Genomic DNA, 19,431 nt, shown 5'->3' with positions numbered 1-19,431 from the left:
GAGCTATCTATCTCTCCAGACCCTTAAAAATGTACAAGTTTGTTTGTTTGTTTGTTTGAGGCATGGTTTTTCTGTGTAGCCCTGGTTGTCCTGGAACTTGCTCTGTAGACCAAGGTGGTCTCAAATTTATAGAGATCTGCCTGCTTCTGTCTCCTGAGTGCTAGAATTAAAGGCATGTGCCACTGCCAACTGGCTTCAACTTTTTGACCTTGGAACACAACATATTCATCTACAAAGCTAATATTTGAGAACTACACAATTGAGTTAACCAAAACCAGAAAAAAATCACAAAAGCAATGCCATGTTCTAAGTAAGTTTATTTATGATCTCTAGCTATCTGTGTCCCTTGTAGCCTATGGGATGCAGGATGAACATGCCTGCCTGGAACCCACCAACTAGAATTCCTCTTAGGAATTCTGCTTAGATCCAAATCTGGACCCCAGTAAATAGTAGAGTTAATTCTCTCTCCCTCTCTCTCTCTCTCCCCCATCCCTCCCTCCCTCCATTCTTCTTCCTCCCCCTTTCCTTCTTTCCCCGTACCCTCCTTATTTCTCTTTTCCTCTCCTTGCTAATTGAACATGTGCATGACTGATGGCTCCCTTATCTCCACAGACCCTGTGAAGCATGTTTCCCTCCCCACTCTAGTGTCTGTGAGCAGTGAGCTGATTCTGTTCTATCACAGGTCTTGTTGAGTTCCTTCCTCTGACTCACCTGACTGACACATCCAAATCTAACCCCTTCCCTGGCCAGGACTTCCCTAGCCAGTAGCTATCTTGGTAGGAATGATCTGGACAGTGTTCAAACAAAAGCTACAAGAGTATCCACCAGTATGAACAAGTCTGCTGTGCGAGAAACACCTGGTCCCGGCGTTAGACACAAACCGGATTTGGAATTGCCTGAGAGGCACAGCTCTGGACGGGGCTGTGAAGGTTATCTTTATGGAAAAGCTGCTGAGGAAGAAAGACCCAGCATGAATGTGGGTGGCCCTATTCTCATGGGCTGGATGCTTAGATGGAATAGAAAAGGAAAAAATAGAAAGTCGTATATTAGCATTCCCAGATCCATGGACATAGGAGAAAGCAATCTTATGGTCCTGCTGCCACAGCCATGCTGCTCCTGTTCTGTACCTCCCCAGCCAGGATGGACTGGGCCACAATAAGTCCTCCCTCCTAAACGTGTTCCTTGACAAGTATTTGTCATAACACTGAGAAAAGCCACCAATATAGAAGCTTTGGTCGTATCAATTTGAAGGGTCTCGGTGCTATTTAGTTTCTTTCAAGGATTACAGTATAATATATTTCCATCAAGACTGGTTGTCCTTGATATAATATTAACCACTGCTGACTATTGCCTAGGTAATCAATAGTTTGGATTGGGGCGATCTTGGCCTCCTAGAGAGCATGGCAGTGTCTATGTTTTTATTATTATTCCCTGACAAATGGATGTTGTAGGAATCTCATGGAGAGGGGTCTAGAAATACACTAAATGCCCTATAACAAAGGATCATGTGGCCAATGTCAGCAGGGTAAAGTTGAGAAACTCGGGGCTGAATCTGTTTACTCAATGTGAGGTTGTAAAATATTCTATCCTAACGCTGTCGTTCATGCTTTATTGATTAGCCAGAATAGTCATATAAAGGAAAAATGTTCTGCCCAACTATTTGGTTTCCCTGAGGTAGAATTCATACAGTAAATGTCAGTAAATGCTTGATTCTTTCACCTGCCAGTTTTCGAAATAATGAGGCAATTTCTTAGGTTCTCCTGAAAACAACTAATCAATGGGGTTCTTTCTCTCTTAAGAAGCACTAAATTTTGGGGTGTAAAGCATTAGATATGTTCCACTCTTTTCGGGAGCAGCTGATGTCTAACAGTATGGACAGTATGAGACTACCTGGTCAGTTCCCGAGTCTTCATGGTGTGCCCATGTACCTCGGCCTTCCTTGAACAGATTGCTTGTATTCAGGACTACCCAGATTCTCTAGGCTCATTCTCCTGCTGATGGGCCTCAATAGGAGCCAGCCACTTTCCCACAGAGGTCCCCGTAAGTGGTATTTTGTGGTTACCATTTCTGTTCTAAGGGGACTCACACATTTTAAGACATAAATATTCCTTACAATGGTGTGTTTTTCACTAAGAAGGGAATTTTGTGAGTTATAATTTATACGCAGGAAATCTGAGGTGCTTGGGGGAGTGGCTTTGTCCCAACTCAGATGCAGAGCTAATGGAAAATGTTGAAAGAGAGCAATGAAAGTTTCGTGTTTTTCATCTGTAGGCCTGGGTGGGAATAGATGGTCTCAGAAGCCCAATAACGAGAGGGCAAAGCAGACTAGGGATGGAGAACAAAGAAGGCTTGGAGATGCTGGCACTTGTGGGTGGCCCTTGGACCAACGTGCCAGCCTTCCAGGCTCCTTCTCCTTTATGGATATAACACTTGTGGGTGTGAGCCAACCTTGCCTGCAGGAAAGCAGAACCCAAAAACAAAGACTTCTGCAGGAAAGGGTGTCTGCAAGAATGACAAGCCACAGGACACATGAAGAGTGTCAGTTTCATCAAACATGTTCAGAACCAAAGGTATCATCTTTGATGATAAAGATCAAAAGGTGATATGGTGTCTTACCTCTTTATTCCCAGCTCTTTGGATGGCTGACTGTCAGTTAGAGGCCAGCCTGGGCTACATACAAAGTTCTAGGCTAGACTGAACTACACAATGAGAACCCCACCTACAAAAGGGAGAGGGGAAGGGAAGGGGAGGAATCATATACATCATTTAAATTAAAATTTCATATGTTGCATGAATGATGATAAAGCCAGGGCTGGGTTGTTTTTTATGTCTGCATCCTCTAGTAAACTGACAATGCAGAGAACCCTGTGCTGTTGTCATGGAGAGACAAAAATAATACAGGGCTCATTATACACCCCATCATCCCCATGACATCCAGTGGCTGCCTTCTCCTAGACTTGGGTTGAAATACACCAGGGCGGCTCATAGAAAGAAGAAGCGATAAGCGTCATCACCATCCCAGCAGGGTGGCGTGGTGGCACGTGGGCAAGGCGGATAGAACAGCAACCTGACAGCTCACATCATAAGCTGAAAGCATAAAGCCGAGGGAACAAGTGGGATGGCATGGGTATTTAACCTCTTAAAGCCCACCTCCAGTGACGTACTTCCTCCAACAAGACCACAGCTCCCCAAGTAGCACCAACAACTGGGAACCAAGTGTTCAAATACCTGAACCTATGGGGGTCATGTTCCTTCAAACCAGCACCGCCACCCAGTCAGTGATAGCTGCTACAGCAAATACCAATTGCACCACTAAGACATCATTACAAATCCTCTTTTCTAACTTCCTCTGGACCTTGGAATGCGTTGCATGGAATCTGCCTGCTTTTATCTGTTCTCAGCTCCTTTACATGCCTTGGAGGTTTCTCTCACTAGCCTGATCTATTAAATGTCTCTGTTCTGGCTGTTTCATTCTCCAGAAGCAGGATTTCCTCCTCAGCCTCTGTCTGACCCCGGCACGCAGCCATTCTGGCTTATTTATATAGTGTGTGCCACATCAAGGCACTGCACTAAAGGCAAGCTAAAGCAGGAAGTGTGGCGGTGGTTATCCTTAGTGCAAACTTAGAAATGGCTGTGCTGGGGGAAAATACAAAAGCAAGGATGAAACCGTCAGTTTGGTTTCTGTATTATCACCAAATGAAAGAATCCTCAACAATGTTAGCCATGAAGATTATTCCCTCTGCGAGATTTTCCCCTCTATTTTCTACCACTGGAATATCTCTGACTGGAGAGAAATCAAACACTTCATGGTTCCTACCTTCAAGTTGCCAGCAGCCTCACAGAAAATAGCAACAGCTCGATGAAGTGCTAGGGTAAGAATTTCACTCTCAAGGGAATGGTTTACTGGTGAGATGTCAGTAGAACTCAGCTTCATAGGACCAGATCTGGACTTCAGCCAGGAAAGGAAGACGGAACAGACCTGCAGCAAGGCCGAGGCAGGACACACGTGCAATGGCAGAATAAACAGTTCCTGTGATAGAGCTAGGATATACCTGCACAATGATGCACGCTAGCAATGCACACCAGCAGTGATGCACACCAGCAGTGATGCACACCAGCAGTGATGCACACTAGCAGTGATGCACACCAGCAGTGATGCACACCAGCAGTGATGCATACCTGCAGTGATGTACACCAGCAGTGATGCACACTAGCACTGATGTACACTAGCACTGATGCACACTAGCAATGCACACCAGCAGTGATGCACACCTGCAGTGATGCATACCTGCAGTGATGTACACCAGCACTGATGCACGCTAGCAATGCACACCAGCAGTGATGCACACCAGCAGTGATGCACACCTGCAGTGATGTACACTAGCACTGATGCACACACACCTGCAGTGATGTACACTAGCAATGCACACCAGCAGTGATGCACACTAGTCCTGATGCACACTAGTCCTGATGTACACTAGCACTGATGCACACTAGTCCTGATGTACACTAGCAATGCACACCAGCAGTGATGCACACCTGCAGTGATGTACACTAGCACTGAGGCACACACACCTGCAGTGATGTACACTAGCAATGCATACCAGCAGTGATGCACACTAGTCCTGATGCACACTAGTCCTGATGCACACTAGCACTGATGCACACTAGTCCTGATGTACACTAGCACTGATGCACACTAGTCCTGATGTACACTAGCACTGATGCACACTAGCAATGCACACCAGCAGTGATGCACACTAGCACTGATGTACACTAGCAATGGACACCAGCAGCAGAGCAGACTAGCCAGGCAGAAATCACTTCCAGAAATGACGAAACAGCAGCATGTTCTATTTTCCTTATACCCTTACTGGGCTAAAATTAAAATGCTGTATATTTTGGCTACTTTTCTCTTGTCACTCTGACCAAATACCAGAAAAGAAGCAACTTAAAGGAGGGAGGATTTGAGTTCATGGGTTGATAACGGATACTCCATCATGACAGAAAACACATGGCTGCTGAAGCAGCTGGGTCCATGGCAACAGGGGCAAGAGACTTTGCTCACATCTCAGTCATTCAGGAAGCAGAGAGCTGGGGCCAGAAACAGAGTCAGTCAAGACCCTTCAAATCCCACCATAGCTCCATGTGGTAGATTCCACACCATTCCAAAATGGTGCCACCAGCAGGGACCAAGGTTTTAACACATGGGCCTGCAGGGAACACTTGGCATCCTAACCAAAACACCATACAGTCTATGCATTTGAAGTAAATTATTCAGTGGCTTTTAGAATATTCCGTCAGCGCCAGTTTGGGAATCTCTTCCTTGTCCTAGAGAGAAACTCTGCATCACCTAGCTAAAATGTACCCACCCTTCTCTTGTTAAACAGAGCAGAGAAGCGGGGAGAAAACTGAGATTGAACGGAGTCTATTACTCTCGCATCTACCACTGCCCGAGGTCCAGCATGACACACGCAGATGCACAAGCATCTACCCATCCATTCATTCATTTTCCTGACGCAAGTGTGGAGACTTCTCTGCACCTCCAGGACCCTCATTCACCACTCAAATGGATCCACTTAGCCCACCCACACACAGACCTTGCTTTCTCACCTTGGCAGGGAATGCTTGAGGAACTGTAGCTGAGACGGCCTTGGCCCTGAGGCATGTTCGCACATCTGGGCTTTGTTCTCTGGAGGCTGGACTTGGCAGCTCTGCACTCAGATTGCCCACCTCTGGGCTTGTTCACTATTTCCTCTAGCTAATTGCCTTCCCCTCTGAATCTCCTTCTTTACCTACCTACCCCACCAAACCATCTACTTTTCTTTCCTTAAGATGCACAGGGCCAAGTTATTCCCCACAACCACGGTGGATCCTATGATGTGCTTAATCATGACACTTAATTCTTGAAGTTCTTCTAGACGTGTGTAGAAAGGAAAGCATCGCCCTCGTTTTAGAGATGGGAGGTGGAGGTTCCGAGAGCTTTGGGGCTGCTTCTGAGCCTATCCCAGTCTCAAATAGGAAACCTCACCTTGCAGCGGAAGGCTGTGATGCTGCTGCCATCAGTGAGGGGCGCTCTTAGCTTCATCCACGAAGAAGCTTGCTTATCTCACCACAGATCCTATGCAGGATTAATAATAGAACATGTTCTGCCTCGCCACCCTTAGGTTAGAACTTTCATTTTCATGATCAAAGTTTCTTCTCTTGAAGTCTCGTTCAGTAGGTAGCTCCGTCCATTTTCAATTGCCCTAAAAAACTACTAGAGATTGGGAAACTCTGAGTCATAGAAGTTTGTTTGGACCTGAGGTTCTGAAGACTGAGAAGTCCAAGAGCAGAACACATCTGGTCAGCCTCTGGCAAGGGTCTGCTCAGTGCGTCGTAACATGACAAAAGCATGATACAGCAGACAGAGCCACCAATGTCATCATGAGGACCTCAGGCTCATGACCTCATTGAGTCCTAATTATCTCCTAGAGAGTTTCCCTCCAAACACTGTTAACATATTTGAATTTCTAACAGAAAGGTGGACATATCCAAGTCACAGCAGGAGGCATCGCTCCTATCCCACCGACTTCTACGGATTTGTAATGTTTCTGCTATAGACAAAATCCATGCCTGTAGTACAGGCGAGAAAGAAAACAGATGTCGAGAGTGAGACCTGCAGTGTTGAGTTGATCTGGTCATTTCACCTCACCTCGAAAGAGAATCCAGTGTCTCTGGCCTCTCATAAACAGCCTGCACCACATCCAAGCCTGGCCGCCTCCCTCCTCATCACCAAGCTCTGCTGGACTAAACAAGAGCCTCTATTGGCTGTGGGCTGAGAGACCAGTCCCATAGAGAATTGCTAGGGACCCAGCCTGACCTGACTGTAACCATCTTAAGTCATTAAATCTTCACCGTGTGTAGCATTGGCCTGTTTTCCTCACCTGACTCCTGAGCCATCAACATAAAGAGGGGGCTTGGTGTCCTTGATATTACTTGGGATAAGCCAGGTACATTCCGACTGGGATAAAGTCCCCTTTGTCCTGACAGTAGATAAGCCTTTTCTTTTGAATCACAGGAACCAGCTGCTCTTGCTTGTATCCAGACCCACACACTTCTGCCGAAAGTCCCCAGCTCATTACATCCTGTCTGCTTCCCTTTGGTCTCTGGCTCCTTGGAGCCAGTTCTCCTGTGGACTGGGGCCAGGGAAGAGGTGGGTTGTTTTATTAATTTTGCCGCTGGCGAATGTCCCCACTTTGAGAAGAGTTAGAAAGCCCTGGGGATACGCGAGACGGCCTCCTGGCTCTCAGGCTCCCGGCACTAGCTGAAACTGTGGACCTACGCAAAAGCATCCAGTGTGTTCTTTCCCAGATGCACTCCGAGCTCCCTTTGCAGAAACCAGACTCACAAGGACTCCAGCATAAATTAGGTCTTAATCATTATTATGAGATGAGTGGGAAGATCTGAGCAGCACTAACTGGGGCTTGGGGACCAAGGGAAGATTAAGGAGAGGGGAAGGAACAGAATTTCTTCGATGATGATACAATACAGCCTAGCAGAAACACCCAAGTTCACAGAGGGTTTTATGGCAGACACATCTGCCTTATATTCCACACTCCCTTTGGCTGGTGAGCCCAAATGGCTTAGAAAACTTGGTTGCGTGATAGGAAGCTTAGCTGTGCGCTATTTTCCCAAGAGGTAACCGTGTAGCAGGGTCCAGCAGCCCATCCCAAGAAGCCCTCCTTCTGAGGCTGGTCATTGGGGGCAACATAGTGTTAAACTCTCTCATGCCCCACATGCTGAGAAGAAGGCAACCTGGCCCCTCCACTCACCTGGGATCAAGCTGCCTGACCTCTCTGGAGATTTAACAAGGAGAAGCCTTGCTGAATAGAAAGTGATGGTGGATTTTCAGCAAAAACACCTCAGAATTGTGGCCCCCAGTAAAAACTGTAAAACTGTGGTACCAGGGACAGGGAGGGTGTCCAGAATTCTGGCTTCTAGACCTGAATTCTAGACGACCCAGAACTCCGTTGTCCATCCCTTGGCTGCCTCAGCTCGGAAATGAGGATTTAAATCAAGGGAGATTAAAGACCACTTCTGTCCCCAATTCTGCGTACTCAAGTGCAATAAAGCTTGTGGATCTTCCTTTCTGCATGAATTCTCTTAGAAAATACGAATCAAAGATGCTCATGGTAATGACAGTTGAGTGGTCACCACAAGCCCTTGTGAAGCACTTTAACCTGTTAGCTCTTAATCCTCATGGCAGTTCTGTTACGGAGTGATATTAACAGCGCAAAACTCTAATGAATTAACAAGACTATGGAGGGATACAGAGCCAGCCCCTGCATTTCTGCTCAGGTAGTCCGGTCAGATCTCCAGCTTAAAAAGCCCAGGGATGAAGCCCTGTCTCTCCTTTGCCTCATCCAAGTTCACTCTTCCGGTTTTCCTCTGCTAAAGAACCACAATCCAACACCTCCCACTCTCCAGGCAAAACACCTTTGCCGTCCTCCCACATCCTCGTCACCACAAGAAACGTCATCTTCCCTTCCAAATACGTGCGGACGCGACAGCCTCTCACTCCCCACGGTTTGGCGGCTCTAATCTATGCCTCCACTACATATAGTTTGAATGATTACAAAGAACCTTCTTACAAGAACCTGCCCCTAGCCTTCAGCTCCTCTTGCTTCACGTGCACGTCATCCACGCTGTGTGATTGACGTGCACGTCATCCACGCTGTGTGATTGAAAGGAGGCTTCGCCTCTGTAGCGCATGTCATCTCTGTCCTCAGAGCTTTTCAGTGGCCTCCTGTCTCACTGTGGCTGAAATCCAAAGCCTTTTACCTATAAGGTTCTCCGAGATATCCTCCACTCCGGGCCCCTCTGATATCCACACCAGCCTCGTTCTCATGGCTCTACCCCCACCTCAGTCCCACTGGCCCCTCTTCTTCCTCAAACACACCAGATCCTTCCTGCCCTTCCCTTGGACACATTAGGTTCCTCATGTCTTTCTGGACTCTGCACCTTACTGTGCTGAAGAGGCAAAGTAGCACCTCCCCGTGCATCTGTGTTCTCTGACTTGGTTTATCGCGGTTTATTTTCCTCTTCTGGGTGTATCTATGTATGACATATATTTATATGATATGTTTATTTTCATTTCCACTTATTCCCTCCCAAAGTTAAGCTCTACAAGGACATGCCGGCTTCTGTGTTCACTGCTAAATCCTCAGGGCTTGGAAGAGTGTCTGGTGGTATTCACGTAACAACTCAACAGAAAACAAGTGCTCTCCGTTATCTAAATCTAATTTCTTTTTTTGAAATTTGTGATTAGCGAGTTCTGGAATAGCAAGAGCCCATGATCTCTCACATTCAAGGGGTTAAATAATGCCTTTTGTACATCACCTCTGCTCTTTAATTACCTGTGCCACAACCCGCTGTGGATTTCTGAATGATACAAGGCATTTAAGCCACCAATTACCTAATTATTTGACTCTTAATGAACTCATTAGTATGTTTGTGATAGCATGGGCTAAGGCTAAAGGGATTACAGTCTCCTTCCACAGCAAGGCAAATCACATACCATGATATATAAACACTACAGTGATTTGTTAAAGACAGGTAATGAGTGCAACATAATTATCAAAATAAACTTTTAAAAAGCCATTTATTTCCTTCGGAGTCACCTGTGAGAGCTGAACGGCTGGGACTGCTGCACGACTCTTCAGGTCGGTCGCGAGAGGCGGAAGAGCGCTGGAGGGTGCAGAGTCAGTCCCAAGGTGCACTCATTCCCCAGGTGAGGAATTTGACGCTCATTAGCAGGTTCTTTTCAGTTACTGGCGTTGGGAAGTCTCGGAGAGATGACTGTGAATCACCATCAGACGCCAAAAATGAGGCTGTGGAATTAAAACAGCAAACATTCAGAATAGACATCTGCTTTAACCACGTGACGATATAATTAATTATCCACACTGGGATAATTTTGACAGTGAGAGGAAAAAAAATAAACAAACAGTATATAATTTTTAAGGGTAACTTTGTAGATTGACAAATTGCTTTCGCTAATGGGAGGTCTATAAAATCAGTTAAGTCATAAATCATTGTCAAAGGTAAAATCATTTCTCAAAATTAAAAGGGCAATGGACATTAAAGCAAAAGTTTCAAGTTTATTAGATTGATTTGTCTAGATAGTTTTGAAGCAGTATTAAGCAGAATACCATCCCTGATTCCTAATCACTTATTATTGTAATAATTCTGTGATCATTTCCATATCTCTAGAATTTTTTTAAAAGAATATCTCAATAGATGGGTTATTTTCATAAAATTGCCTACAATCTTTTTCAGTATTGAAGTGTGTTTTTCATAAGCTTGAAGTTACTGAGACTCAATGGACTCTTCCAGCCATATACATGTAATAAAGCCAACGCTCTTTTTTAGTCCCTAGCAGTACTGGGATTGAAGGTAGGGCCTTGCAACTGTTTGGGGCAATGTGCTCTACCATTGAACCACAGCCCCAGCAAGAAAATATTCTCTCTACAATGCTAACAGACCTCATGAACTGAGAACTAATCCTACAAAACAGAGTACAATCTATATCCTAACTTTTCTTATTAAAATCGTTAATATCTCAATCCAAATCTTTTCACAGGCTTGTCCCTTTTCCATTTTTTTACTGGTTGAGCTCCAAGCTTGTGATCCTCCTGTACCAGCCTCTAGACACACACCACCATGCCTTTTGCTTGCCGTCTCTCATTGGAAGAAATAGCTCTTATCTCTAAAAAAAAATAAATGCTGTGGTTTATTCTGGAGCAAATATGAGTGGCCATGGCCAGGAACATATACTTAGGTCTCCATATTCCAACGAGGAAATGGTTCCATGGAGCTTTTATAGTAAGAGAGCAAACAAAGTTACAAATCAAGGCATTTTACAAATAGATTGGTGACAACATCAGAAAGATAGTTTCCAGCAAGGTGGGGGAACATCTCTCCTACAACCTCAAGTGACACCTGACAAAATTCTTAGCTTTGGGCTTGGTGGAAGTTTGTCATCTACTAGGTTAACAGATTCTGTTCATCTGCTCAGTTAATAGATTCTGTTAATCACAGGATGGTAGTGTGGACAAAGGACTGGGCAATGAATAGCTGTTTAGAGCAAAAGCTAGCCACAAGGTCACCACAATGTCACCGCAGACAGGAATTCCCATCCACAATCCGGAGAGATTTTCCTCTGGCAAACGATTTCTAAAACAGAGCTTATCAAGTGGACTATCTGTTTATGATCTCTTAGGACAGTTTTGCCAAATTTAGATGCCAAAAACAAAACAAAACAAACCACCACCACAGGCATTCTCCATTTTGCTCCGTTCTAATTTAGAACTCATTTAATTACAGAAGCGCCAGCAATAGATCAAGAGCAGCTTTAATCCCAATTTTAAATGATAGCATTTGTTTGACACTTCCTTTGGTTTCCCATGTAGAATGTTTTTTTTTTCCCCCTTTCTTTTTCCTTTTTAAAAATTAGCTCACAGAGAATCAAGTGTCACTGTGGCTTTTACAAACAAAATCTGTTTCTTGCTGTGCCTCCCTGTTTCCTCCCTCCCACCTCCCCAGGTTCTGTTTTCAGCACTTACATTTCCCTAAAAGCTTCAAGAGCTGAAGCTCTTTGGCTCGCAACACAGCTAATCCTTGTTTAAGGATTACCAGCTGATTTGAACAAAATGCAAACATTTAGAGAATGCATTTATTTAAAAAAAAAAAAAAGGAAAAAAAAGGTAAAAGGTCAGTGTACGCTGTGGTATGCTGGAGTTCATTTACAGAGTAGCCTTCCAGGGAGGGCCCAGCGTTTCTCAAGCCTGGGAGCAGGCAGAAAAGCTAAAACACGCTTCTTCTGCCATGTGCAGCATGTTTTCAGTTCGGTATCGTCTCGATCACAAATATTTTATAGTTCAATTTCTCTGTGTATAAATAGAAATGTTTATGTCTGTCAACTGTGGCTTCTATTTGGTGAGGAGACTCTCACAGCTGATTCGGGTGCAATTATACACTATGAATACACTGCATCCAGTTCCAAATAGTTTCTGCTCCGTGGATTTCTTAACTTAGTCGTAGCACTAGCTCCTGCTTTGCTGTGCTCTCTCGGAATCTATAGCTGCTGCATCTCTGCCTCGCTTGTCCTGAATTGTTTCTCTTCTGTCTTTGAGAGAACGAACTTCCAAAACCTTTACCGTGAGCCTGTAACTTGAGTGGGAGGAAGAAAAGTCAAAGCATTGTTTCAGCTAATTGGTTTTCCCATGAAGGAACTGATCTAAACAAGCATTGTTTAACCTCGTGTGAAATTCTGTCACTGGAACCATTTGATCATACGAGCAGCACAAGGAAAAAATATCAGCAAAATTAGCGTGGAAAGATAAACTTTTTTAATGAGAAAGTTATACGTATTGATACATGTTAAACCTAATTTTTAAAAAGATTTGTCTTCTGTGTTTACATGTGGTCAGTATGTTCAGGCCCTATGCCCTGCAACCCCTGCTCAAGCCAAATGATGGCAAGCATATGGGCAAGGCTCACATTCATCATCCACGCATTTGAGAAACGGTGATTTGGCCTTGAAGTTTCTATTAAATATGGTTATTTAGCATCAAGTTTCTGTTAAACATGCCTCCGTTGTTTTTAGCTGAAAGGGTTTGCATTTGTTTTGAAGAAGAAATCACAAGGGGGATGAGAATGAGAATGAGGGGATGTTTCTGTCAGTAAAGTATTTGCCACACACGAACATGTTCACATGCACACATGAACATGCACACATGCACACATGAACATGTACACATGCATACATGAACATGCACAGTGCATACATGAACATGCCCATATGCACACATGAACATGCCCACATGAACATGCCCACATGCACACATGAACATGCACACATGAACATGCCCACATGCTCACATGAACATACACATGCTCACATGAACATGCACACATGAACATGCCCACATGCTCACATGAACATACACACATGCTCACATGAACATGTCCACATGCATACACGAACATGTCCGCATGTATACATGAACATGTCCACATACACACACGAACATGTACACATGCACACGGACATGTACAATGCACACACGAACATGTACGCATGCACATGTGAACATGTTCACACACACAAATATACCCACTCATAAAATCAAAACAAGGAGGGAAATCTATTATCTACATAAATAGATAAGTGCAGCCATCCCTTGTTTTCTTGTTCCAGATAACATCTCATTAACATTGGTTCCAGCCTCTTCTCTACACACAAATTCGTGGTTGTTCAAGCCCTACACCATGCCTTGTAAGTCTCTGTTGTCGCGCTCAGAACCTCTAGAGAACCCTGACTAATACACTGGCCTTGAACAAATGAAATAGATTCTCCTCTGAGCCCTCCAGAAGCAATCAATTGAACCGACATCCTGTCTAATCCCGGGAGGTCTGGAGGGATATATTGCTATAGTTTTAAGGCACCCACTCTATGTTGCTTGTTATGGCAATTGTGGGACACCCTCTCTCCTCTGGGTGATCTTCACAAGTCTCCCAAATCTGTTTTTGAGTTACATTGCAGAGAGCCATATCTCTCTGACTTGGGAACGTGACTGGTGCAATTGTTAAAACCCTTAGACTCTCTGGGAACTGACCTGGCATAGGAGCAATTTCAGCATTTTTTGGCAACACAAAGAACTTTGGTCCTCACAAAAAGGGATGAAGACGACACAGATAGTTATGGTTGTCTTAGGGACAAGATTACTTTTGATGCATCAGACCTTCTATGTGGGCTATTCCCCAATTTCTCCCAAATCTCCCTTTTCCTTGAGAAATGAACGAATCAACAGTTTTATCAGATGGCCATGACTTTGTAAAATGTCCAGGAACTTGTTCTTTCTGATAATCTCCAAATGCCTTTCTCTGCTTTAGACAAACTTACTGTTCCTCCAAAGCATACTTCATAGAAACAGTAAATTGAGGGCGAACATTCTGAAGGCCTCAGAAGAATGGAAAAGATTGGTGCATGGTACATAGTGGGTAACAGTTTAACATTGAACCTTGGGCCCCTTTCCTAAGATGCCTTCCCTCCACCTGCCCTTCTCTTCGTGTTGCTCAGCCAATCTCTCTACCTGGTGCTCCCTTCTCTCTGCTCCTTAGTAATCCACGAGCACATTCACTGGCCTTCTGATATCTCATCATTTGCCCTTGGACATGCTATCTAACCTTTCTGTGGAGCAGTTTCCTCATTTGGAAAATAAGGATGAAAGTATTCAGCCATAAAGTGGAAGGAAGTTTAAAAGACAAGGAATGAGGCAGCAGTACCAGTGAGAGCCTCCACAGACCTCAGGAATATTAAACTCAGTGAGAGACATCCCACACGAAAGGTCACATGTCAGAAGCTTTTGTCTATATGGAATGTACCATGTAGGTAAATTCAGAGAAGCAGGAAGTAGATTGGCAGGCACCAAAGTGTGACAAAGACAGGAAAGGAGATTGCTTAATGGCTTAATGAGTCAGTAGGTTGGATTATGTTCCTTAGGAAAAGGTAAAAGTTGTAAACCCAAACAGCCTAGAATGTATCCTCTATTAATAGCCAAAGATGTTCCCCGATGCAAACTACTGGCATCATTTTATGAAGCAGGAATTTGGACACAGAAATGGACACAGTGTGTATATACACAGGACAGTGGCTTTGAGATGAGCACATTGGAGATGCAGCTGAGGGCCAGTGATCACCAAGACTGCTGTCCATGCTGGATGCAAGACAGAAACACACGGAAACTCCACTCAGCCATGGAGGAGGTCTAGTCCTAGGTCAACTGTGGTTCTTTCGGCCCACAAAACTGTGAGATGGCAGCCTTTTGTTCTTTGAAGTCTCTAGGTTTATGATGTTTTGTTACAGCAGCCCTAGGGAGCTAATATAAAAGATGTGCGTTTTCCTTTGAGGTAATGAAAACGCTCTAGAACGAGAGATAGAGCCATCATGTCGAGACTGTATTAAATGTCATCTGCTTTTCCATTCTAAGTGGCCAAATTTAATGTAAATTTTGCTTCAATAAATGTGTGTGTGCTCAGGTACATGCACACACACATGAGTGCACGCACACACTAACATGTGCCGTAGTGAGTTGAGAGCTTTCCGTGGTTCACCCCATGGGAACTTAAACACAGTCCCTGCAATGTAGAAACCACTTGGTGAGGGTGTAATATTTTCCAGTCTCCCTACAAACTTTGCACCGTTAGACACTAAATAAGGAACATGTAATTGTCTCCAAAGCTGTGTTCTTGTTATGTAGAACCTCATAGCTTTCTCCTGCTAACCTGAGCTATGAGATGACTATGAGACATTTCACATCAACTCAACTTTCCAGGAGTTTCCCCTCCAGAAGATGGATTCTGTCCCCTAATTCATGCTCTGAACCTTCCACCAACTATTCAAAGAATCCTATTGGGCCAAATTTGTAAAACCTCCAGTTCTTTCCATCTCTGCCTGCAGAGAGTCTGCCTGTGAGAGCAAGCCCTCTTGACTACTAACAAGAGGCAAGCGCATTCAGTTGTCTTTCTTCCGCTTTCCCAAGTGGAGTCGGACACCTAGCCTGAGACACCAGATTCCAATCACAGACCTGCTCACTATCTTCCCCTCAGTTCATCCCATTCGCTGGGACACCGAAATGGGTGGATGGACAGACAGTCTATTCAAGCGATTAAAGACCCAGCAAAACTAAAATGGATTCTAAAAACCCACTGAAAAATTACTGACTGACTTAAAAATTAAAAGTGTCTTGCGTTCCCTATTCCACCACCAGAAATGACACAATAGGAGGATGGGAAACTTTGTTCTTTGTTAAAAGGCCAGCCTTTAAGAGATTTGATGTTTTGTGAGGTAGGGAATTATCATGGGAGGAAAGGGGAGAGGAAGAATTGAGCAAAAAACTAAAACGATGGAAGATAAGATTCAGAGAGACACACTGGGCTGCAGCAGTCAATTTGAATCTAGCATCCTATAGATTTGGGGCCAGCATGGATATCATATGCCTCAAATGACATCTTACAGAACCAGAGTTAATGCGGCCCATAACGTCACATGCTACATCTTCAGGAAAGTCCCTCTCCAGTTGTTAATATCTTATTACTTTTATGCTGGACACCATCAGAAAACATGCGGGGGTGTTAGTACAAGCTCTTAGCCGGATGTCTGGGCACCAGCTCCAGGCACTGGTTCCAGCCATCCAGTCTCACACCAGATACGTATTTGTGTCTGATTTGTTTTCTTCCCCGCCAGCATTCCCTCTGGAGTCTCCCTGTTCCTCTCTATCCATTTAGGAACCAGTTAACCCCACAGTCAGACGCTACCAGAGGAGCAATGGAAAATACTGTTTTCCAAACAACAGTGAAAGTTCAGGAACTATGTAGAACTCGGGAGTCCCATCACCATATTAATAGGGTACTGGGAAAAAATTTCCCCTTTCTTTCATCTGTCATCACTATCGCAAAAATGGAGGCTGCATTTATAAAGATTGTATATATATATACTAATATATACATATAATCTAAGGTAAGCCATGTGAGAAAATCTCTGAGTCTAACTAATAATGGTGACAAAAGGTAGTGGCTGAAGTAACTGTAATTAGCATTTCCAGTATGCGCAGGCCAAGCCTTGTACTGAGTAGTTACCCATTTTAATCCTTCTAACCACCCAATAGGATAAATGTCATCCTCCCCATTTTGCAGATAATGTAACTGAGACTCAGGGAACATCGCCAAGTTTGTGGGCTGCTAAGTGGAGCCAGCAGCCAGCCCTCTGATTTAGGTTTATATGATTCCAAAACCCATGGTCCTGATTACCAAGCTGCCTGCCCAAACGCAAGTTTTCCCATACCTAGTAGCCATTTTCCCTCAACGAAATCACGTTCTTTATGTTAAAGGAGGTGATTTTGTTCTGTTGCTGTCCTTTGGTGTGGCCAGGCACGCTGTGCTTACACAGGCAGAGACCTCTTTTTGATAAAGGAAGTAGGCAAACTGTGCTTGCTGGCTGGGATTTAAAAGAAAAGCCCAAGAGTTATAAACAAGTGAATATTGTTATTGCAAAGACAAATAATAAAAACGGAGCCCCCGAATGTATTGGAAGGGATATCTGGGTGCCCTGCAGTCAAGATATAATTGCTAAAGAGAGAAAACGAGGGCTGGGAGGGATGGAGAAATCCAAGCCACATCTCTGTGGTTTGTCTAAGGCAGAGATGAGTAAAGGCTTCTTTTGGATAATTAAAACTCGGGTCTTCCAAGATATGAAGTTAGACACCTGACAAATTATATATTTCTAATTTCTAATTCTTTTACTGAGTGCCATAGGCTAGACAGCCTCCCAGGCAGTAATGAAAAGGCTGCAGCAGGAGGCCCTGAAAATCACTACAGTGTGCCAAAGCTAACAAAACAGGCCCAGAAAACCCAGGCCCAAAAAAAAAAAAAAAAAAAAATGGCCCAGTAAATTTCTTTGATCGGTTGGTTTTTAAGTTGTTCTCAAACTGACACTACTTCCTTACTCTGTCATGTCTGTGTGTCTGTGCATGTCAGTATGTCCACATGTCTGTGCGTGTCTGCATGTCTCTCTGTGTGTGGCGAGGTGGGAGGTATTGTAAGAATATTTTCCAGATGGGAGTCCCTGTCTTTGAAAGGCACCTTATTATTCTTTGATCTGACATCACCCCAACGTTGAGCTAAAGTCTAATGACTTCCCACACTTAGCAAGGCTGAAGCAGTTCCGGTACTTAGACCAAAATGGATGCGTAGCTAGAGACAAATGAAGCCACTTCTGCTTTGGGCCGTTTATTACACCCGCTTCTAAGCCTGCAGAGAGCCGCGTGCTAAGGAGCCAGGTTGTGAAAGACCAGCGCTGCCTAAGTCCTGCTTCCTGGTTCTGTCTTCTCTTCAGGCAGAACCCAGGCTTTCTTCCAAACTTCTCCCCATGTCTAAGCCTGCTCAGCCCCTGCTGGTGGGGTATAAATTAATCTCAGCTCTGTAGACAGCATTTTGGCTATGTGCATCAAAAATATCAATAATATCCTCCTCTGCAAGCCGCCCAGAAATATAGTATGCACAAAAGATTTATGCACAAAATGTTAATTACAGAATCATTTAAAACTGGAAGGAAAAAATACAGTGTCCAATTATGGGAGGATGTTTGGGTAGATAATAATCCATCCATTTATGTAAGGCTATTTTTGTCATTAAAATGATTATGATATGCTAAAAGCAAAAAGGAGCTATGAATTCATTTACAGTATAAATTCCACCATAAAAATAGCACCCACAGGATGGAAAATGCCAAATATATTTATTTCTGCATAGCTGAATTATGTTTATATGTAAAATAATACAGGAAATAACATGTCTTTCTTAGGTATGTTTTCTTTTATTTTACCAAACTTTTCTATGACGGATGCTGGTGTCTTACAGGGACACAGAGAGATAGGAGAAATGTCAAGTGGGAAGACCCAGGTCACATCCCAGATACTCCATAGCTCCAAGACCTCAGCCAGGTATACAACACCCTGACCTAAAGGTTCCTCTCCAATGAAATGAAGGTCATTATATTGATGAAAGGGGTCACTATTATGGAGATATTGACCAGCCATAAGTGCTTTGTTATTAAGCATTTATTGAGCACCTATTATTAAGAGGGAAAACAGAAGAATAACCAAATAGTGACAACTCCAAGAGGTAAGCTCTGTAGCAAAGGGAGATTAAAATACCGTAAGAGTGTAGACACCTGAAAGTCCCATCATGTCAAGACAAGAATTTTCACATCCACTGTCCGTTGTCACTGGGACCATAATCACTCCAACAGTTTGAAATGCAAACGCCAATATAATCTTTGTAACATTTAAAGTGACGTGGCAGGAAGCAAATAGCCACAGATTAACTGTCCCCATAGGCAGGGGTTGGCAGAAGCCCGTCCTCTTAAGGCTGTGGAGCATTTAGGAGTCAGCACACGGCTGTAATCTGTACCATCCCTGCTCATTCTCACAGGCCGCCTCTGAGAGAGTGACTTCCATGGAAGCTTGGAGCGGTAGGGTGAGCTGCCCGTGGTAACTCAGCAGGACAGAACAAGAGAAGACACGACAGCCCATGCAGGTCACACGGGAGATGATGCTGAAATGGCATCCCATCAGGAAGGGCTCACATGGTGCAGTCTGGACCCTGAGTGTCCCCCAAAGGCCCAAGTGTGAAGGTTTGGTCACCAGCATATGGCACAAAAATGAAACGGTGAAACCTTGAAGTGATGGGACCCAGTGGAGCTAAGGAAACCATTAGGAGAGGGTAATTGAAGGGCAATTTAGCCCCTTCCTGCCTCTCCTTTTGCTTGCTAGGGGAAAACTCTGACCAGTTATGTGTTCCTGCCATGAGGCCTCACCATAGGCCCAA

The sequence above is a fragment of the Microtus oregoni genome, unplaced genomic scaffold (assembly GCF_018167655.1).
Source record: "Microtus oregoni isolate MIOR12 unplaced genomic scaffold, Mior012 000042F_ref0000377, whole genome shotgun sequence".
Lineage (NCBI taxonomy): Eukaryota > Metazoa > Chordata > Mammalia > Rodentia > Cricetidae > Microtus > Microtus oregoni.
This window is presented reverse-complemented; position numbering follows the sequence as displayed.